Raw genomic sequence first — 24,066 nt, forward strand, 5'->3', positions numbered from 1 at the left:
ACTGATACTTTTGCTACATCAGTACCAAGGTCCAGATTTATCATTATTTGATGCAGTGCAGCACAGCAAGACAGCTTGCTACCCTGCATCAAATGGAGAGGGCAGGAATTAACCATATCTGTTAAGATATGGCATATTCCTGCGCTCTCCCTCTGCTGGCAAACTGTGTGCTGCCTAGCCCCAACCAAGACACCCTTGTACCATGGTCGAGGGGTGCCTGCTCTTCAGGAAGGATCATTTTTGACGGGGAGGGATACCTTCCTGCACAAAAACAATCCTGAGGCATTTTCTTCTTTCTAATTGTGCTGCAGAACGCAGTGCACTTAGGAAGAGGAAAAGAAAAAGAGAAATAAATATATTTCTCCTTGTTGCGCCTCTATCAGGAAGGCGTACGATTTTGATGCATTCCCAGGTTTACAGTCTTAGTAAATCTTGGAATGCATCAAAAGGCATGGATGTAGGCATGGGAACACCCACGTTCCATCCATGTAATGCCTTTGTGCCGCAAAGTAACGCAAGACTGGGACTTGTGCTGCCTTGCAATACTCCAGGTTTAACAAGCAACGCCGGGCTATGCTAGGTGGCCTTACATGGCTTGGTAAATCTGATGTAAGAATTGCGTTGCCCATGCGACATCTTGCACGATGAAAGGGCAACACAATTTTGTTAATAAACCTGGTTACCAGGTGTTAACAAACTAAGGCATCGTAAGGTATAAAACAGAGACCACATGCTAAGTAAGAGATGCAGAGATACCAAAGCACCATGGGCCACATGTACAGTTTGCGAGTCGCAAAACCGGATGTACAAGGTGTCAATGACACTGTCTTCAATTCGCAATTGGGTCACAAATGACCAACCTCATGAATATTCATGAGGTAGGTCGCAATTTGCGACCCCATTGGGAATGGCCACCCTCACAGGGAAGGTGGCCTGCTGGAGACAGCAGACCACCATGTCTGTGACTGCTTTTAAATAAAGCAGGTTTTTTTTTTTTTTAAATGCAGCCCGTTTCCCTTAAAGGAAAACAAGATGCATTTAAAAAACAAAAAATGTAAAGTTTTCTTTTCATTTTTTCAGAGCTGCTCTGAAAAACATATTTTCGCTGCCATTCACAAAGGGAAAGGGGTCCTGTAGGGACCCCTTCCCGTTTGCGAATGGGTTAGCACTATTTTGAAACTGGTGCTAACTGCGATTGTTTTGTGACCGCATTCACTGTCACAAAACAATGCTACATCGCGCTGCAACTTGCAATTAGGAAAGGGACACCCCTTCCTAATTGCGACTCGCAAACCTATTTTGCGATTCGGAAAATAGATTACTGACTCGCAAAATAGGGTCTGTACATACCAAAATGTTTTTTTCTTGTCGCACATGGTCCGATCCTGCGAATCGGGCCGTTTGCGACTGGAAAAATGGTACGTACATGTGCCCCCAAATCTCAAGTGAGTGAGGGGCCACACTGTCATTGCCCAATTGCCTGTAAATATGCTCCTGAGTCAAAGACAAAGCTGGAAACCGTGAGGGCGTGAGTACCAGGAAAGGACAGAGTCTCGGTCCTTGCTCTTTCTGAATTCTATGCGATTCTGGGGCACCACAAGGTTGAGAGGCTGGAATATGTGGATGTCAGGATGGAAAATAATAAAAGAGCGAGGGGCGTAGCTACCATTTCTGCAGAAAGTGCACTGACATCGGGGCCCAGAGCCACGAGGGGTCGACTGAACCCTGATAATTGCTGTATTTGACTGCCCCATCAGCAGTCAAAGGGGTCTTTTCCTTACTTGCACCACGTCACATAGCATCCTTTCTACGCTACTGAAAACAGTAAAGGAAAGCTGCTCTAGCCAGAGAAAGTGAGGGCTAGACTAGACAGCCGCAGAGAGACAGGCAGGAGGGTTGGGGCGGAACATTTTCGTGTTAGCCCTGTTCAGCCCCCTTCCTCTTAGATCCCCCCCCCCCATCCCCCCCCCGACACCGAGCACTGTCTGCCCTCTCATCAACGGCATACCACAGTGACACTTTCCTCGCTCAGAACTCATCACGTTAGGCTGGGAGGGGCCCTACAAGAGAAGAAAGTATTCACGCAGCTGTGCAGGGTCAGGGGGCCTCGCGGGAGTGCCTGGAGAGGAGGAGGGCGGCTGAGGGAAGGAATGCTACTCTGCAGGCAGACGTGGGCTACTCTCTGGAGCGGCAGGTAGCCTCGCTCCACAGAGGTTCAAGTGCAAGCCCAGGGGGCGCGGCGCATGCACTAGCACGTGGGCTTCAAGATGTGAGTCAGCTGCAACCCTTCCCAGCCCTCCCCCCCACCATTCTTGTGTGACCACCTGCAATACAGGCAAATGCTGGGCAGTCGCCGTGAAAAATCAGGACAAAGGACAAAAATTCTGGACAAAAGGTCAATTTCTGGACACATCTGAGGTTAGTCAAGAGTGTAAAAGTAATTAGAGGAACAACACAAGTATGAGACAAAATCAGTTTATGTTCTTTTGTTTGTATTATACGTAGGAGTAATCAGCAACATTCATACGCAAGTGGGCTCTTTTAAAGATTAAAAACTAGCAAACTTATGCACACTTACCAAAATATGGCTCAAGGACAGTTATCACAGAAACCTGCCCCCTTTCCATGAATATTAGTACTAGAAGCAGCACTCTGTTGATGAGTGTAGAGTTTGAGCACTGACACTATTGTTTAAAAAAACCAAAACACTTTTTAGCAGAACTGGCAAATTTCAGAAGTTATTTGCTATCAGAAGCAAACAAACAGAAATCTGTGCATGAACGTTCCGTATGAACTGAAGTTTTCAATTAAAACAAGCTCAACATCATGCACATTTTTGCATCACTATTTTTTCAAATCATATCGTTTTTTGGAGGGTACCATTTTGTTGTCAATGAGAGGGATAGAGGGAGTAGTCAGAGGGAGAGCAAGAAAGAGAGAACGAATGCAAATGAGGCCTAACTACAACATTATTTCCTTCCAGTAATTACTTATTTTTATAGGACTGGTCATCATGAGATCTAGGTGTCATGCCAGACTATTGTTTCCCCCCAAAAGTAAATATACAGACATACAGATACTTTTAGTCATGGGACTTAATCCGTTTATCTAGTAAATTGTCATTCACACTTTGGTTCTACCCACCACAACACAGAATGGGTCAACCCACTTTAACAATTTGCTGATCTCACTTTTAGTGATTGCACAGAACCTGTGTACATTGTTCACATGGGCCTAAAAATAGTTCCTTTCTCTTCCTGTATAAAAGTGTACTTATTAAATATGTTTTTATAATAACTTTCAATGCCAGCTATTTACTATGCCTGCACTTCGGGTACCCAGTCAGATGGTGATTTATTTTGTGTCTTTTTTTTAGGCCTCACCTACTAGATAGCGCATGCGCTGATTGATGCAAGACATATTGCAAGACATATTTTTGCAGTGGGTGCACAGCCTTCCCATTCCTTACCACTGGTTGGCTTCATTGTCAGTATTATTGCATTGCTACTTATTCATTAGTGTGTGTGGGCTTTCTTCCTCTTCTTGTGTTTGTCACTCCTCTGGAGCATGGACACATTACAGTGGCCTTACACTGCTCTTTGTTCAAGGGCTACTTTTCTGTTTTTGTTTAAGCACTCCAGAAGAGTTTATATGTTTCCCATCTGTCTCCCTATTGTGTTTCTCACCCCCTCACTTTCTTTCTTTCTCTTGCCCATGTGTTTCTCGCCAACTCCTTGGTGATTTTCTCATCTTTGTGTGCTCCCCCTGCCTCTGTTGCTTTCACACCTGTGTGTATTTCCATCTCCCTGCTCCACGTTGCTCTCTCTTGCTCACCTGTTTGCTCCTGCCGCACCTCGTGCCATTCTCTGTGTTGCTTAGGGTACCCTGTGTTGCTTCAGCCACCACTATCCCACCGTGTTGCTTCGGTGCCCACCCGTTGTGTTGCTTCCCCCACCTGCTTTGTTTCTGTGTTTCTTCCACACACCCGCCTATGTTGCTTCTACCATCCGCTTTCCAAAAGAAAAACACTTTTGCACTTTTCATTTTATTTGCAGATCTGAGTCGGATCGACAAATAAAAAAAACAAAATTGGCTAGTCATTTTGTGAGGACGTGCATGCATGGGTCAGTGACAGAATGGTCTTTCTTTTTCTATTGAGCCATGCCGAAAACACCAGGGATGTTGTGCACCACAGCTAAAATGGTTCCACAAGTGAGACTATTGACTTTGCCAATGCTTATTAATGTTGGTGTTGTAAAGGAAATATTTGTTAGAAGCACAAGATGGCCCTGTATAGGTGATAGTTTCTTTTTATGTTATGGCATATCAGAAACCATTACACCAGTTTGCCAAGGCCAGACCTCTTGGCTTTGTAATTTTTCAAATGTGTATGTCTTTGGTTTTGCTCTTGTACAGTGTATAGTGCTCTGACACCCAAGGGTGCAAGTGTGCACTATATAGAGCTATGAAAGAAATTACTTTTTTGTGGTAATCTGCTTGAAGCACACATCCTTCCTTTTCCTTTTTAACCTTTTCCCACCTCAGAATCTCCAGTTGACATCACTAAATAATGTTTAGAAACCATAATATTATTAATAATAATAATAATAATAATAACCATTGTGTTCAGTCAACCTGAGGCTACAATTTTACCATACTTGCCTATATTAAAGCTTAAATAAATCAAACAGAAACCACATTCCCTAAGTGGTACTTTCATCAAAATGCATTGGGTCTATTTGCACGTTTGTTAATGGGTGCATATATTAACGTAGTCTGATAACTGTCCAGAAAGCAGTTCAGTATTTTTGAGGTTTAAACAAAAGATCTTGGTAATGCCAAGAGAGGCGCAATACGGTGAGAGAGGTACAGTTTAAAGGGAGAGACATGCACGATAAAAAGTGAGAGGAACACAAAAGGAAGGGAGTGCAGCCACAATAGGAAAAGAAAAAAGGCTCACTATAATGAGATATAGAGAGACGGACAATAAGAAGAGAGACACGAGGCAGAGAAAAAGATAATGTTTTCTTTACTAATAAACCCTACCCACAATGTTATTTCCTTCCTGTAAAATCTTTTTTTTAATGTGTAAGTCATCTGTTTTGCTCTTTGTTACAGTGCTCTGTCACCAAGCGCCCAAGTGTGCTACACAAAGCAATTGTAAGAAATTGCATTACTATTTGGAGTGATTAACAGCCTATCTAAAAAAAACCATATCCCTTGTCAGGGTGACCCCTCAAAATCACTAAATTAACCTGAGCTCAACTGATAGCTGCAGTGCAGGGCACACAGGCTTAACTCGGTGTAACATGTAAAGCATTTATGCAGTAGGAAAACCATAATAAAGTTTGTTAGAAATGGGGTCTCTATTTGGCAGTCGGTTTGTACCCTGTCCAAGTAGGGACCCTCACTCTAGTCAGGATAAGGGAGATACCCGCTCAGATAACCCCTGCTCACCCCCTTGGTAGCTTGGCACGAGCAGTCATGCTTATCTCAGAAGCAATGTGTAAAGCATTTGCACATAACACACAGTGATAAGTGAAAACACTACAAAAGGACACCACACCAGTCTTAGAAAAATAGCCAATGTTTATCTATATAAAACAAGACCAAATACGATAAAAATCCAACATACAGTAAGAAAAATATGAATTCTGCAAGATTTACTCAAAACTACAGTTCCTTGAAGTTGATAGCTCCACCTGGGGCTATCACGGCGTTGTGATCAACAAAACTAACAGTTCAGGCCAGCCACGGCATTGCGGGCCAGCTACGGTGTCAGGAAGACCCACAAACAGTACCTTGGATTTTCAGGGCGTCGTGATCCTCGTGGTGAGCTCCAGAGAGCGGCGTCCCTGAAGTCGCGGTGTCGGTCCCAGAGTCGGTGCAGGAGTCGTCTGGTCCTTGAGGTCCCACGCGTTGCAGATCGAACTCCAGGCTGATGAAGTCAGGTGCGCCGGTGTGGATGCCGTCAGGGCTGCTGTGCGAAGCGGGACAATGCGACGTGCGGTGTCCACACGTCACTGTGCAGGCAGTGGCTCGGTGACGGCGTCCAGCGGCGTCGGTGAGACCAGGGCTGCGGTATGAGGCGGGGAGGTGCGACGTGCAGTGTCCACAGGTCACGGTACAGGCAGTGTCGTCGTCGTTGCTGAAGCGCTGTCGTCGGTAGGCCCAAGCCAGCAGTGCGGGACGGTACTTTGTGACCCTCACGAGCGGTGTTCACAGGCAACGGTGCGGGCAGGATGCCTGGTGATGACACAGGAGTCGATGGTGCCGGGGCTGCAGTGCGGGATGGGACGGTGCTTCGTGTACCTCACGAGTGGTGTCCACAGGCCACGGTGCAGGCAGCGCTGCCGGTGTCAGCCAGAGTGGCGGCGTTGGGGATGCCCAGGCTGTGGGGACCACAGGTCACGGTGCGAGCAGCGGCTCGGTGAAGTCACCCGATTACGGTGTCAGTGAGACCAGGGTCGCCGTGCGAAGCGGGGCAGTGTGACTCCGTGTGGCGTCGGCAGGTCACGGTGCAGGCCAGCGGCTTCGTTGGCGGTGCGGTGGGTTCTTATCTTGAACAGCACAAAACACACATGCCCATATTTATACTTTTTGACGCAAAATATTACCGCCGGCTAACGCCATTTTGGTGCGCCGTGCGGGTGTCATATTTATACTTTGACGCACGGCGGCACAAACAACAGGTGGGAGTCATCATTTTGACGCACACCGCAGCGTCAAGTCGTAAAGGAAAACGACGTTAACGCTGCGGAAATGCATGTGGGTCGATTTACGACACCGCAAACCGGATATGCGCCAATAGCGTCAAAAAAACCATGAACACTGCCATTTCACCAGAGGAGAGCCAAAATGGATCCCAGACTACAGACCCCAGGAAGATGACAGCAGACCAGGAACCACCAGCCAGGAGGACCCACACAAGAACCAGGACACTTTTAAGAAGAAAAGAAAGTATCGCTTCAGTGCAGAGGTGCAGGAAATCCTGGTTAAAGAGGTGACGGAACACCAGCACCAACTGTTTGTCACATCAAAGTTGCCAATCAGTAGGAGAGAGGCTATATGGCAACAAATTGTCGTCAAGATTAACAGTGTGGCTGAAGTACGCAGAACAGTCATCGAGTGCAAGAAACACTGGCATGACTGCAAACGCAGGACCAAGGAAAAGATGGCCAGGAACAGGAAGGCAGCACTGCAGACTGGAGGGGGGGGTCCAGCACACCAGGAGGCCCTGGACCACATGGAGGAGATGGTCGCAGCCGTCATCCCTGAGGAGATCGTCACAGGGATTAAAGGACAGGACAGCGCAGACTACCAGGAGACAACGCACATGCAGGGTAAGTCGCATGGGGAATTGAAATGCACTAATGTCAACTGCAACCGGGGGGGGGAATACCTACTACATATTGAATGTATGTTATCATATACATGGAGTGGCATGGGTAAAGGGGCACGGCAGGGGGACATGGCCCGTTCTGAGAAGACCTGGGGCACACCATTACACAACACCAACAACAGTCCCATGGGGGCATGCTGTCATGCCAACGATGGAGCAAAGGGAAAGCCACGACAGGAGGGAAGGCCACTATGTCAAACTTACATCCTGGCACTCGTCAGCCAACATATCTCCTACATTAACTAGGGCCCTATTAGCAATCCTCTAGCCAAACCGACAACTGCAATGTAACTGCAACAACAGTTGCCACTACCACCTCTGATCTGTGTGCAGCTCAAGTAGCCAATGGCATTAACCTCCCCATGGAACATACATACCTAAATTAGGGGGTGAGGATGACATCTGCAACAATCTCCTGAAACAAGACAAAGGCCCCAGTACACTCAAATGTCAATGCCCATAGTTGTCACAAACATCAGCCAAAGTAAACAACAAAAGGAGCAACACAGCACTAAGGACACACCCATGCTGCATATGTCAGGGTCCATCCTGTGCCTGGGTAACAAAGCAACATCACAAATGTCATACTGCTCAGACAACAGCATTGAGGAGGGGACACGTGTAACTGGTCACTGAAATACACCTGCACAGTCAGAGGACGAAATAGGACACTGATACGACTATCAGGGCAATCCAATGTAACACACATTACCCAACATCAGCAGGACCCATTAACAATGTCAACATCCATATCAGATCATAACATGCCATGCATAGGATATGCAACATGTCAATTACATTTAAGTCGATGTGAACGATCAGGGATTGGGGCAGGTCCTGATAGTTAAGTGTGCTGCCAGGGCCATCAGAACACCCACAGCCAGTGAAAGGTCTCACCATGAGAATGGATATACACGGAGGGTCAAGTAGGACAAGAAGGTGGCAATTCTCGATTTGGCATAAAGCAACACCTAGAGGAGATGAGGCTGACAAGTCTGATAACTCAATAACATACATGTGACACACAGGTGGGCCATAAGCCTGAAACAATGCCCATCTGAAGGACTGCAGATATTAATACAAAACAAGATCACAAAGTGAATTCATCAGAAGGCAGGCGCGTCACGTCAAAATTGTCACAACACAGACACACTAATTGTACCCTGTTTCATTGCAGAGGAAGATGGATCTCCTGCCGATATGCCTGTCCCAGATTTCCCTGATGACATGGATGACGAGCCGATAAACATTCCCCAGGAGACTATCCAAAAGGTCCTTGAAACCCTCCAGACCCCACCTTCAGTCACAAGGAGGAGCACAGAACAAGCAGCCATCGCAGAAGATCCACCCACCACCCCAATTGTAAGATCTGCCAGCTCCAATACAGCTGAGGACTCAGACAACACTGGCACCAGCTTTGAGAGAACTGTAGTTGGAGTACAGCGGGAGCTGGTAAAGGAGGTGCGGGTGGGGATGCAAAATATGGCAGCCAGCCTTGAGGGGGTGCGTTCGTGCATGATGTCATCTGCAGATCAGGCAGCAGCTATGCAAGCCCTAACATCTATCTTGCAGGAACTGCAGAAAACCCAGAAGGAAATCAGCACAGCTGTAATACAGTTGACCCAACACCTACAACAGCAATCCTGTCAACGCGTGCACAAATGCAACATTGAACCCCTCAGGGCCGACCTGGCTGCCTACCATCGTGATGTGGCTGCTGTTCTCAAGAACCAGCAAGCCCTCCTTGCAGCAGTACTGCCCTTAAGACCTTCACAGGTAGCAGCGACAGGGATGTCTGACTCCACGTCTTCTAACACTGAGGCGTCTGTTGCCCCTTCACAACCAACAACAACAAGGACAAAGCAGGCAACACACACATCAGAAGAAGAAGACATGGAACAGATCACATTCACAAGGAAAATGACCCGGAAGCACTAGTCCCTGCCACATGGCCAACTATTACCAAGGTCCTGCGCTTTGTAACTTGCCAGTCTTGCAACAACTGTACTCAAGCACTGTTCTGCAAACCACTGTATATCTTGTCACCCAGCCCAGTGATTGTCTCTCTCCTACTCATTGGCTAAGTCTGTCCCTCTGCACTGTCTGAAACAGCAACCCCAGCATGACAAAAGCATTTTTGTCAACCCTTGTGTTGGATCACAATGGAAGATATCACTATAATGGACTCACAGTAATGGACAATGTACATATCGCACTACAGCACTTTTCAATAAATAGCACTTACACAACAAATCTGTCTCTGGGTAATGTGACATATCAACTGCGCAGTAGATAATTGAAATGTCCCTACTGTCAAATAACGTAGCTTGTCAATACAACTGTCCAGATATTATGTAGTTAGAGAAATCTGCACAGTGACCATGATTGCATCATACTCTGCCCATCCTAAGGGAATAATCTGATGAAGTGAGAAACCATACACCACCATGCTGTGTTTCGCAGCAGCTGCTGAATGGCCTGCCAGTTCAACTGGTACCTCTGTATGATGTTGTGTTCCCTGAGGCCCTGAACGGTTGTTCTTGGGCGGAATATCCTCTCCTGCCTTCTGCGCTGCCTTTGGGGTCCCTGCTGGTGTTGTTGTAGCTGCTGTTGTTGTTGCTGGGCTCTGCGTCTGCGTGCATGCTGGATTAGAATCACCTCCATGGCTCCCTGTTGCTGCTCTGCTGTTTGTTCTGTGTGTTCTGCTTAAATACAGGTGTGTTTGCCCCATTTTAACGCCTGCCCTGACCCAGGCGTTAATTTTTTACGCAAATCGGGCCGTGCGTCATTTTCTGGCTCCGCCTCCCGGCCGTGCGTCATTTTTGCCCGAAAGCATAAATACGACGCACGGCCGTTTAAGCCATTTTTTGGACGGGAACGCCTACCTTGCATATAATTAAAGCAAGGCGGGTTGCCGCATCCAAAAAATTACGCACACGCCAGAATTTTGTCGGCCGCGGGCTCGGGCGTCAAAGTTTAAATACGGGGCAACGTTTGCACTGATTGTGCGTCAAAAATTTTGACGCACAATCGGCGCAGACCGAGTATAAATATGCCCCCTAGTTCCCAGTGCTGCAGGTCGAGGAAACTGAAGTCTTTGGTGTCCCTGACACTTCCAACAGGAGGCAAGCTCTACTCCAAGCCCTTGGAGAATTTTCTCAAGCAGGACACACAGCAAAGTTCATCCTTTGCACTCTTTCAGGCAGAAGCAGCAACTGCAGGCCAATCCAGCAAAGCAACACAGCAAAGGGACAGTAGTTCTCCTTCAGCTCTTCAGCTCTTCTCCTGGGCAGAGGTTCCTCTTGATTCTAGAAAGATTCTAAAAGTCTAGGGCTTTGAGTCTTCTTCTTATACCCAGTTCTGCCTTTGAAGTTGGCAAACTTCAAAGCAAAGTCTCAAGTGTTTGCAAGATCCTTCCTAGTCCAGGCCAGGCCCCAGACACTCACCAGGGGGTCGTAGACGGCATAGTGTGAGGGCAGGCACAGTCTTTTCAGGTGTGAGTGACCACTCCTCCCTTCCCCTCCAGCACAGATGGCTAATGAGGATATGCAGGCTACACCCCAGCTACCTTTGTGTCACTGTCTACAGGAGAGGTGCGAAGAGCCCAAAAGTCTAAAAGTGGCATTTTCAAACAGACAATTTAAAAAACAACTTCACTAAAAGATGTATTTTTAAATTGTGAGTTCAGAGACCCTAAACTCCACATTTTTATCTGCTCTCAAAGGGAATCTGCGCTTTAAGGATATTTGAAGGCAGCCCCCATGTTAACCTATGAGAGAGATAGGCCTTGCACAGTGAAAACCGAATTTGGCAGTATTTCACTGTTAGGACATATAAAACACACTAGTATATGCCCTACCTTAAACATACACTGGTAGCATTTGATTTACAGACTCTGGGCACCTCTAGTGCACTTTACTAATAAATCAAATATGCCAATCATGGATAAACCAATCAACAGTACAATTTCGATAGGGAGCACTTGCACTTTAGCACTGATTAGCAGTGGTAAAGTGCGCAGAGACCATAAACCAGCAAAAACAGACCTAAAAAAATAGGAGGAAGAAGGCAAAAAGTTTGGGGATAACCCTGCAAAGAGGCCCATTTCCAACAAAGTTGACGTGCAAGACAATAAAAATCCCTGATTTAAAAAAAACAGAGGAACATTTAATAAACAAAAAGATGCCAAAATGAGAAAAATCCAACAAGGATAACCGGAAATATGAAATTAAAACAATTTAAGTAGGAATAGCACCAAAAAGCATAAAGTGCCAAAAATAATCAATAGTCACAGTAGACCGGGGACAAGGCACAGTTTGACATTGACTACAATGGAGCACGGTTCGGTACACCAACCAGGTTAGTTACGGTTCAGATATTCTACCTTCTGACTTTAGTCCTTTAAGTCCGAATCTACCACAGGAGCACACTTCTAGAGCATCCCAGGAGCTCACTTAGAGACTCACTGAGTGTCAGGCAGAGGCCAAACAGCATGGCCCAGTCCAAGTCTCTACCCACTTTGGACATTTTAAAAATAAAGCCTTTAGCCACTCTAAACTTGAGCTATGAGGCAGTAGCGGCTCGCGGCACGTGGCGGGGGCGGTGCGGGGGGGATGTAGAAAAATGAATAATAAAAAAACAAAAAACAAAATACCTGAAGGCGCCGCCGCCACCACCACTCAGCTCCTCTTTGCTTCGCCGCAGGCACAGGCTTCTAGCCTGCCCTGCGGCCAATCAGAACGCTGCTGTCATGCTGGCAGCATGACAGCAGTGTTCCAATTGGTCAGAGCGCCCAGGCAGGGCGCTCCCAGGCAGACTGGGAGAGTCTGCCTGCTCTCTCCAGCCCAGCACTGAGATGCCAGGTTGGACAGCGCTTAGTGCGAATGTATGTTTGGCCGGCCTGAGACAGCCGGACAAACCTACATGCGCACTGAGGGGGAGTGCTGAGCACTACCCCCCTGCACTTGTCAGCCCCGTGGCCCCACCCCTTCTATGATATAACGATAATAAACATTGTATTGCAGAAGTTTGGCTGCTGCTGCTGCTGGCGGGAGTAGGTGGTGATGCTCCTTCGCCTTAGCGGAGGAGCCACCCCTGCTATGAGGGCTGGGCGTGTGTGTGGGGTGATTGTACTATGGTAATCCTAGAGACCTCCCTCATCTAACACTAAAATCCAGTTTGGGACAGTCACTGTACCCGGAATGAACCCAGACTAATATAAATAGTTGTTTAATTATTTTTTTAGCTGTTTCCTAACCAAAATTAGCTTTAATAACTGTAATCATGTAGCCCACTGTTTTCCTGTGGAACAGTCAGCCTTACTAAAGTAAAAATAGCTTTTGGGGTTTTTATCACTGTAAGAACATATTTAACATTACATTTTTACATGTTCTACTTTTAAAACCTTGCACTCAGCTGGTTCAGGACAGGAGAAGGCGGACAAATCTGGATAAATTAAAGTCTACTCGAATGCAAAAACACTGAAGGTGGGCTGCAGATGCCCTAAAGTAACCCCAAGGCCCAAGCAACAAGGCCAATGAACATATCCATTCGGTGGGAGTTTACACACTATTGCCCCAATCCAGGGCGGTCACTGGTTCATGAATGCAGCCAGATGATTGGCTGTCTGCTCTCTCCACTCAACTTATGGACAAATACCATGTGTTACAAGATTCAGCACGGGCACTAACCCTAAATAACAGATGGTTCATGAAAATGACATATGAGTAGTCACCCTATATCCAACAACCCTTTCACTGAGTATTAGTGTCCAGTAGCTTCAAATGAATGTGCAGGCCATACCGGCACATTTTCTGGCACACTGAAAAAGCCCTTTTTCTTATGTTAGAATGACCATCTACTCTTAGTCCTAATCTCAGAGCTGTCCTGTTATGTCCAGCATTTTGTTGCCTGTACATCAGTTTCTGAGAGGCCCTGCTGTCTGAATTTCCAAAGGACACCCTTGTCTCGATATCTGAAGGACTCTGTTGCTTAGTGTACCAAGAGCTAAGGGATCCCAATAAGTGTTCCCTTTGTCTTCATTTCTGTGGAGAGGGTTATTGATGAGATAAAAAAGAAGGGAACTGTGACATAGTGGCTATTTTAATGAGGTCCACTGTTGACCGTTAGCCACAGTAGCTCAGGGCCCCATGATTACCATAAGGCACATTGCATGAGGCCTAGTATTACTGTGAGGTGCAATGAGTACTGCAGGTCACAGGTGTCACTGGTTGTCCAAATATCACCATGAAAATAGCTATTGATAAAGCACCTCATCCAAGTATTCCACCTGTTTCTTAGCTCTCCCATCTTTGTTGGCATATGCTACCGGTAATGATGATGTAGCTTGCCAGGGATCACGCAGTGTGCTTAGGTAGGTAAGCAGCATTTGAGCCCTTTAACCCTGGGGCTAAAGCTGACAGTTAAGCCTCTGACCACACTCCCTCCTGATATGTCCCCCTCCAAACAGTTTCTGTTGACTTTCTCACTAGTCCAAAACAATGCTCGCACTGGGCCCCTGATGTCCTGCATATCAAGCCCCTAATTTTATTCAATAGACTTTCATTAAGATCTGGAAAAGATAGAGACTACAGATCAATTAACAAACATATGCTAATTTTTAACCACCCAATCAAAGCACCACACATACTTAAACATACCTGTTTCAGAATTGGCAGTTTTTTGCTGACTCTTTGCATGGGCTTAGGACTCTGGCACTTTCCCACTCTAAGGCAGTGGGAAAGTGCATGCACCCTTCCTACACATGCCAGAAAGGGGTGCTCACGTGATTGGTTGAGGTGCCGTATCCAGGAGTGCCCTGTAAAAAGGTACACAACATACTTGTGGCGAGCACAGCCCCGGCTACTAGTGGGACGCTGCACAGTGTGTCACCCACCAGAATAGCCTATCAACCATGTATCAGGCCTGCTATAGCAGGCCTGGGGAGGTGCAGTTGTTCTGGCACTTGGAGTGACATTTCTTATTCCTTGGCCAACCCTGAGTGGGCCTTATACTGCCCCCAGAGCACCCCCTTAAGTACAGATCAGGTGGCTGGCGGAAAGCAGGGAAGGTACACATGGATGTTCTGTGCCCCAGTAGTGAAGAACCCTCAGGTGGGTTTTCCCTACTTAGGAGATTAGCTCTTTCCATAGGTTTTGCTGATTCTCTTTTAGTGGCCTTAGGGCCCTGGGCACTCTCCCACTCTAAGTACAGTGTGAAAGTGAACATGCCTTTCCTACATATGTGAGGAAGTGGCGCTAACCCGTGTTTGTGCCTGCCATTGCAGGCCAGTCTGTGCGCACTTGCACCAAGGCTGTTTCTAAACATAGTGAAGAACACGCACATGTGTTCTCACTACCTCTGAGGGTTGCTCTGCCCATAGGCTAATATTGGGGAATGAATGAAATCACTCCCAACTCCAATAGTGGATTGCAGTGGGGCAGCCTCATGATGTTTCCTATCATTGGATTCGGAGTGATAAACCCCTTCCTATGGTAAGGGTGGTTTTGTCATTAATAGCTGAGAAAAGCCACTTCTGGAAAGTGGGCATTTCTCTACTCTAAAGTTCATTGTGTGCCTTTCTGCCTGGCTCCAATTGACATTGGAGGTTGTGGGTGCACACCTGTGCATTCCCCAGCGACAGCTATGAATATTGACAGTTGGCCTCTTGGAGCCAGATTATGGCCTCATTAAAGCCTGAGATCTGAATTCCACTGCCCCATGGCACATAGGATGGAAATTTAGGGGAGATATCTTGAACCACCCCCAACTCAAGAGGTGCACTACAGTATAACTATTGGCTCAATCAATCAATCCATCCATCAGCATTTATAAAGTGCATCTTATCACCCAGGAGGGTCTCAAGGTGCTAGCTGGGGAACGCGGGTCAGTCGAAGAGCCAGGTCTTGAGGTCCTTCAGAAACTGAGCCAGCGAGGGGACTGCCTGAAGTGGAGTGGCATTGTTTTCCAGGTCTGCTCGGCGAGGTAGGAGAAAGATCTTCCTCCAGCCATGTTTTTCTGGATCCTGGAGATGGTGGTGAGGGCCAGTTGAACAGAGTGGATTTGCCTGGAGGGTGTGTAGAAGTAGAGGCGGTGGTTGAGGTAGGCAAGTCTGATGTTGCGAAGGGCCTTGTACGTGTGTGTCAGGTGCTTGAAAGTGATGCGTTTGTTGACGGGAGCCAGTATAGGTCTCTTAGGTGGGTGGAGATATGGCTGTGGTGGGGGCTGTCCAGGATCAGTCTGGCCACGGCGTTCTGTATTCCCTGGAGTCTAGTTTGGAGTTTGTTGTTGATTCTGGCATAAAGTACGTTGCCGTGGTCGAGTTTACTGCTGACGAGTGCCTGGGTGACTATCCTTCTTGTGTGAATGGGTATCCACTTGAAGATCTTCCGGAGCAGGTGGAGAGTGTGGAAGCATAAGGATGAGATGGTGTTGACTTGGCGGGCCAGGGACAGTGACGAGTCGAGAATTATGCCATGGTTGCGAGGGAGGTCGGTAGGAGATGGGGCAGTTCCGAGGGCACTGGGCCACCAGGAGTTGCCCCGGGAAGTAGTGGTGGGGCCCAGGATGAGGATCTCTGTCTTGTCCGAGTTGAGCTTGAGGCAGCTGTCTCTTGCCCAGTCGGTGACTGCCTTCATTCCATTGTGAAAGTTATTTTTGGCTGTTGATGGTTTGTTGGTGAGGGAGAGAATGAGTTGTGTGTCGTCAGCGTATGAGATGATGATGAGCCCGTGGTTTCCGTTGGCTTCGAGGTGAAAGGTGGGAGCCTGACTCTCTAAGTTTGGCCGGTGAGGATGGAGCGGATCCACTCCAGGGCTTTGCGCGGATGCCGGTGTCATGTAGCCTGCTGCACAATGTGGTGTGGGAGACGGTGTTGACAGTGGCGGAGAGGTCAAGGAGAATGAGTGCTGCTGTTTCGCCTCGACCCAGTAGAGTGCAAAGGTGGTAGTGCTCTATGGAGCGGTTGATGGTGCGGCATAGTTTGGGTGAGATGGTGGAGCTAGCTTGATTGAAGATTTGGTGGGGGCATGGGTGTGATGGTGCCCCAGAGTGGATGGTATTCATGAGCTGTAGGGCTTCTTTCCCGGGGAGGAGGTTCCAGTGGTTCACGATCGGTTGGTGGTTGGAGACTGTGGTGGTGCTTGTTGCCGAGGGGGCAGACGGCTCCATACTGCACCAGGGTAGAAATACACTTACAAGGATGTGGGACTGGGGAACCTGGTCTGTGTGGTGTACACTGCCAGAAGAATCTGTTGTGCACAAGGTGGGTTACTGCTGTTGGAATGGACCGCGCACCCTTCCCGAATTGTGGCTGGCCTGGGCAGACTGTCTGCTGCTGTGTGGCACCTGAACTGCGCTCTACAACGGCTTGTTGGCTTGCCCCCTGTTCTCTTTTTGAGGTCTCAGGAACATCAAAGGCCTCCAACGGGGGACCCACACCATCTACTTGTGACACCTGGACACTGATGCCCTCATAAGTGCCCACATCATTTACTGGGTTCCAACTGACAGCGAGGAGTGAGCTTGAAACTGAGAATTGTGCCTGGAAACTGGGTACCTGGAGCAGAGCCCCAAAAGCAGTGCCCACATCTAACGAGTGTGGCACCTGCATTGTGGGGCCTCAGCACACATATGCGTCTTGTTGGGTTTGAGTGGATTTACTGGTTATGAGACCCCACGTGGCCCGCTTCGTTGATCGTGCTGCATCTCTCTCATGCGTCACGCCGACTTCATACTCATTGCGTACGGTGTCTGATTCACAGGTTGCGACCCTTGGAGGTGGGGGCATAACCGTAGTAGTGCCTCATTCTACTTTGTGCGGCGCTATTAAACTTGTGCCTGTGTGTAGGACCAGACCTGTCTGGTGCGACCCCTATCAAAGCTCACCGGCCATTGTGTCTCATTTCCAAGGAAGTACTGAATTTACATCTTTTTGATTGTGTGTGATTAGAACTGTCTGGTGCGACTCGCATCAACGTGCACCAGGCATTGTACCTTACTTCTCTGGAGGCACAAGAGGTGTAACTCTTCATTGTAAGTGATCAGAACTGTCTGGTGCAACCTGTCTCAACGCGCACCAGGCATTGTGCCTCATTTCCAGGGAGGCACAGGATTTATAGCTTTTTGTGGTGTGTGACCGGAACTGTCTAGTGCGACTCATATCAACGGACACTCTGCATTGTGCCTCATTTCCTGGGAGGCATGGAATTTGCAAATCATTGTTGTGTGCGAAGCCGGAATGGATCATTGTGTGCCAGGTGTGCCCAGATTGCTTGGGTGCAACTCTGATCAACATATACTTGACAGGGCACTTTTACCTTCCAAGAGGCTCCCCTCCTACATTACCCCTTCATGGATCGTTCCTTTTGGACCATCTGAGCGACAATCTACCTGCCGCCTCCTCACCTGGCCCCCAACAACGTGTGCCAGGTAGTATTGCCTGGACTGGGCCTGGGTGGTGAGAGTAATTGACTGGGCTGGAGCTTCGCTGAACCGGGCTGGTGGCGGAAGGCATGTTCCGGAATCCTTTAATTGAATGAACTATTGCCCGCAGCCACTTCTGCTCCACATCCTGTGGGTGAACTTCCCGAGTGGTGGCCAACCCCCTTTTGTTTGTCAACTGCCTCCTGATCAGTCCTGCTACCTACCCCCCACCTTCTTCCCTGGGAGCGCAACTAAGTTTGACTCTGGCCGAGAGTGGCCTAATCTCAGGACTCAAGAGGGGGGTATGGGGTGGTGGGAGTTATCTATTTCTAATCCGTGGGTTTGGGGTAGTCAGAGTGGGGGAAGGTTTGGGCCACAGGGTCTGCATTGTGCTACCAGCTGACCTGCCGGATATCAGTTGCACCTCATTATGTTGCTGCATGTGTGTGTGGGTGCAAGTGTGCTCCATAATGACCTGCCTGATAACCGTAGCACCCCGTAGTGGTGCTGAGTGAATGTATGCAGGTTATACAGTGGATCCAATCACCCATCCCTGATGGGAGTGGTAGGTTCTACCTGGATGGGTCCCCGCCACAGGGGGTAGTCGTTTTTGCCTTGAATTGCTTGATGCTGGCAGCCCCTCCCTGTCACATTTTTCCTTCTCCTACTACGCTTCACAGACACCCTACAGTCATTCAATCAATCATGCATTCAATTGGCCACTCATTCACTTACACTTTGGAATGTTCATCTAAACTCCCCCTCATAAGCACTCTTGACATACTATTCCTTTTGCCTCTGACCCCCCATTGTTGTGTGTGACAGGGTTGGTGTGTGCTAATAATACATACTACATACATAACAGGCCTCTGTGCATGTAAACGTGACCACATTTACTAATGGAAAATGAGTGATAAGCGTAGGGCATGGAAAAGCCAGGGAAATGTTTCAATGGTAATGCTAAAAAAACAGGGTTTGATTGCCATGCTTTCTAGAAACTGTGGGGCAGATTTACTAACATTTTGCACTGAGTTTGTGTCATAAAAATTGTGTAAACCTGTGCACAATGTTCTTTTTTGAACCTATTTCACAGCACAAACTTATTTAACGCTGAAAAGGTGCCTGAAAGTAAGAAAAGCAGTGTAGAGTGCTGCTTGCTTTGCATTAATGTGTCTCAAGGGGGCTTTCCATGGGTGGTGCATTGGGTTTCCCATGACACCACCCATTTTATTTACACAAAACCCTATCTACTAACAATAGTAGACAGGGTTTTGCACCAAAAAGTAAAGCCACAAAAAGTAAAGCCACTTTGAAGCAGGCCTTAAAAAGGAGAAATATTTTTATTTCTCCTAACGCTCCACACTTTGCATGCATTATTCACTGTACAGTGAACACTGTACATTTAACGTGGGAAAAGTTTCAAAGTTAGACTAAACATAGTATTTTGTACTGGAAGAGTACCCATCCAGAACAACACCTATGCTAGACTTATGCGAACACCGTTGCACTATAGCCCAAATTGTGTGTGTGACGCTCAGCAGTGTGATTGTGCACCGGCGCTTAGGAGGGAGGAGAGTCGCATATATCTGTAGATATGGTGCTGTTTTTCTCTCTCCCTCTCACGCAAGGCAGCTGATCAAATATGGGTGCCTCTCCCATGATAAAGCCTATCATCTTCCCCCCAGCCTATTGAGAAGCTTCATTAGGAGCAATATGAGCAACCATTATTACAATACAAGAAACTAGACATACACATACAAGACACAGGCTGGCCAAACATGACCTGCTCATACAAGAGACAGACCAGCCAAGCAAGAATAACACATAGAAGGGGCAGACTAATTCAAACAAGACCTGCACATACCAGAGACATGGGGGTCAAACAAGACAATAGACTGGGTGCCAGAACCACTCTCAGAGGGTCAAGGAGCATGCAGGGGCTACTAGGTCCCACCATGGTGGTTGAGGCCTTTTACTCCCGATGTCCCAGGGCCTGTCCTATTATGGATCCTGATCAACTGGGCCAAGTACGCTTTCTAAGCTTGACTCTAAGTGGTAGCTGTGGTTGAGCAGTCAAGTCTCCCTCGGGGGAAATGTAGATAAAGGTCAGTGAGCAGGACTCATAGCTGAAAGTGCAGACAGTACGAGCAATAAATCAATGTCCAGACCAATACTCACTTTTATAGAAAAAATAAGTATTTTTATTTTTAACTCTACAAATGCAAAGTTATACAACATTCAAAAGCAATAACACAATCCCTCTTGAGGTGAGGACTCTAGTAGTTATCCGGCAAATCCCTGTCCCACCCTCTTTTGTGTAATGTGTTCAGCATTATTCACCGTTCACTGGTGGCCACATCCACGGAATGCAGACAATTAGGCCTTACTCAAAAGTTCTCCCTTTGACTTTTTAGGAATTAGTCAAAAGTGTCCATAATGCCCCAGCACCGATTACAGCAAGTCCCCAGTGGCCCCAAAGGACTGGTTCCAGTGTTACCCTCTCTGGTGGTGTGGCATTTTTCAGCATGCAGCGAGTGCACTTCCCTCTAGCGCTCACATGTTCAGATCCTGTACCGTGAAGTCAGGCTGCTCCCAAGGGTCGTGGAAGCACCCAGTGGTGCAGTGTCTCTCTGTCAAGTAGCTGTGCCAGTCTGATCCAGTTATCAGAGCTGCTCATGCTCAGCAGACATAAAAGGTAAGTTGCTCTTCCCCTTGCAGGAGGGGGGATGCTGGTGTGATCCTCCATCTCCCGACCTGAACTTCAACGAGTGTATGCTGCCCTCTGTGACATCTTGGTGAACCTCAGGGACTTTGTCAGGTGCGCTTCACAGTGTGTGGGTTTGACTTGCTGGTCACAGCAGTCTTCCTCAGGTCCGGATGACAACCTGAACCTTAGGCTAAAATGATGTTGCCAGCCCCTCACAATCTGGGCACAGGCTCATTTGATGTGATCCACCTCACTAGAGCCTCCCCTCCTGGCTGACAGGGTCACTGGTTTCGGCAGTCACAAGTTCTGTACATCTGGCCCAAAATCTGTTGAGATGTGCATCAAAATTTTAATTCTAGGCTCTCAGCTCTACTCTTCATGATTCCCTTATCAGCCCCCTGTCCCTTCTTTAGATGTGTCCAGGCCACTTCCTTGTGATCTAACCTGAATCAAAGAGCAGCCTCTTCAAGTGAAAGGTAAGTCTCTCCATTGCTTCCATTGTGTGTCCCTCCCTGCCCACAGGTACGCAGCACTCTACAGATCTCTGTGGGGGGCCCTCCTGTCCTCATGTCTTTACCAGGAAGGTCTAGGATTCCCAACATGGAATCCAGGGTCCTCCATGCAATGTACCATTGCAGGCACACTCACTCACTTGGTGTACATTCCCAGCACACTTTGGGTCCAGTTCTGTTACTTCTTATGCATAGTACACATGCATTGAGAACACATACTCAGTCTATGCACACTGTTCAGCAGTGTAGCATTCTGCTTTATATCAGTGGGTTCTTTCTGAAAACACGCACTGCCAGCACACTCACAAGCTCACCATGTATGCGTTGCATAACATTTCACCCTTCATGCATTGTATATCACACAAGCACATGTACATCCAGCAGAAACATACATTGCACACTTACATGCTCAGCACTACATCTCTCATGTAATGTTTTTCTCTCAGGCATACGTACACTCTGTACATGCATGATCCACACATGCACTACACCCTACTGCTCTATTCCAGTACTGTACCCTTCCCAGGCACACATACAACCACACAGTCACTACTCCTCACTATGCAGCACTCCTCATCTTCGTGATGTAGGCCAAAGGTGAGTTAAGAACACATCAGTGGAACATTTTATGGCGAATGAGCTTGTAGGCCTCACTCCAGTGACAGAGGGTAAAAGGATCCTGTTCACCGATACTGACCACTACACAGTATGCACCACCACCAAACTTGTGCTGCTTAACTCCTGGTGAAGGTGGTAGCCTTCTACCACTGTGAGGGTCGCGCTTTGGGTGTCCTTCCTGGTACAACAAGGCTGCAATCCTATGTCATGGTGCACACGCATGATTCGTGTTAACCTATGACAAAAAAGTCAGCATTAGGGATCCAGATAACAGAACAGTTGGGCACTCAGGGCAGGGTACATGTCTTTACCATGCAGAGGACTTTTCCATCCCAACACAGGGTGTGCAAAAAAAGGCATGAACTTACAACAGACAGTCTGGCCAATTAGGATCTGCACAAATAGTAGAAAGGCTGGCTAAACAAGACCTGCACATATAATAGCCAGGCTGGGCAAACAAGAACTGCACATTATTGAAAGGCCGACCTATTAAGCCCTGTGCATATTATAGGTAGGTTGGTCAAATAAGAGTTACACTTACATGTAATAGAAAAGCTAATCAGCACCTCCGCGAACAGTAGACAAGCTGGCCAAACGTTATCTACACATACAATAGGTAAACTGGCCTACTGAGACCTCCATCTACAGTACGCAAGCTGACCAAACATGACCTGCACATGCAATAGACAGGCTGGCCAATTAAGACCTGAACATACGATAGACAGACCGACTAGTTAAAACCTGCACAAACAATGAAAGGCTGGCTAAACAAGACCTATGATTACAGAAATGCCGGCCTTTTAACCCCTGTGTATATATGTGAGAAACTGGATTGTTGGTTTGACTGGGGGATGAGCCCAGGTCAAGCAGCAACCACAATTTATCTCAGGGTAAGGCACAAGCAAACTCCAAACTAACCTGTGCTCACCCTCTTGTAGCTTGACACAGAGCGGTCAGGCTTAACTTGAAGGCAATGTGTAAAGTATTTGTGCAACAACTCAAACAGTAAAATATTGAAAATACCACATACAAAAGGATCCCACACTAGGTTAGAAAAATAGAACTTAAAAAATAAACCAAGACAAAAACGATGAATTTTTAAAGCATAAACTGTAAAATAGTGATCAGAAGCAAAAAGCGCCAAGCGGGCAAATCTGGTCACGCCAGACTGGGACAAAGCCAAAAGTTCATGCCGACTGCGATGGAGCGCAGACCGGCTACAGGATTCTGATTAGGCCTGCTGAATCAAAGTGTCTTAAATCCTGGTTGCAGAGCATTGTGTGGGTCCAAGGTGAAGATGCCTTGAAGAGCTGATGCAGTGTGTTGGTTCTGAGATGCAGCAAGGCTGTGGTGCAAAGTCCTGTTGCATTGTCATCAAAAATCCCATCAACAGGGCTTGCAATGCCAAGGCCAGAATCTGGGATATGTTGCGCAGCTGAAACGATGCATCAGTTACGATTATCGCTGAGGCTGCAATGCAGGGCTGTAGCATTGTCAAGACTGCCATTGATGAGGGATGCAAGGAGCTTGCTCCAGGGAAAGCATTGAGCAGTGGTTGCTCCACTGCACGAAAATGTGCCAATAGCCAGGCCACAGGTGACACTCCTCCTGAGGAGAGCAAGAAAATCGATGCTGCTGGCAAAAGAGTGGCTGCACGGGCAGCTAACCATTTGCACATCACCAATTCACAAGCGTTACTGGCTAGGTATGACCGGGATCACTGAGATGAAATGGAGGAGCTCCTCCAATTTCTCCCAGATGAGCACTGCAAGAGAGAACAACAAATTGTTGCTGAGGGGAAACAATATCTAATAATTCCATCAGTCGTGCCCTGGACCCTCACACTCATTTGGCAGTGGATCTCCTTCACATTCTGGGCTTCACACTCAGCTTTTCCAAATCCTACCTCTAGGCCCTTCAGGCACAGCCCTATCTAGGAGCCATTATCAATGCAGAGGTGAAGCTAGCATACACCAACCTAGCCTGCGTTAAGAGGTTTCAGTCTCTTCTCCCCTAGTTTCAGGAGAATCACACATACACAGTCAGGACTATTATGCGCCTGTTAGAGATGAAAGCGTCCTACATTGCCATCGTTCCCCATGACAGACTCCACATGCATCCCCTATAGTGGTGTCTGTCTCATCAGTGGTCTGTCACAGGATCACCTGGATGATCTAGTGTTGTTAGACCTCCATAGTCACTGCTCTCTGCAATGGTGGAACACCACCAACGTGTTGCAAGGGTGGCCTTTTATGGAACCTGTGCCTCAGGTCATTCCTGTGCCACAGATGCATCACTGATGGGTTAGGGCACTCACCTTCAAGACCTCATGGTACAGGGCCTCTGGGATTTCAGTCACCAATCCCTACCTATCAATTACTACGAGCTTCTGGCACTCTTTCTAG

At 47.6% G+C, this 24,066-nt stretch overlaps 1 long non-coding RNA gene across 1 annotated transcript in view; it reads left to right on the forward strand.

Moving 5' to 3' along the window:
- The first annotated feature begins 2,178 nt into the window (after positions 1-2,178).
- Positions 2,179-24,066, forward strand: part of LOC138284437 (uncharacterized) — a 195,516-nt gene continuing 173,628 nt past the window's right edge. The window contains exon 1 of the long non-coding RNA XR_011201394.1: positions 2,179-2,418. This is a non-coding gene — a long non-coding RNA (uncharacterized lncRNA). The remainder of the gene's footprint in view (positions 2,419-24,066) is intronic.

The sequence above is a fragment of the Pleurodeles waltl genome, chromosome 3_1, assembly GCF_031143425.1.
Source record: "Pleurodeles waltl isolate 20211129_DDA chromosome 3_1, aPleWal1.hap1.20221129, whole genome shotgun sequence".
Classification (NCBI taxonomy): Eukaryota; Metazoa; Chordata; class Amphibia; order Caudata; family Salamandridae; genus Pleurodeles; species Pleurodeles waltl.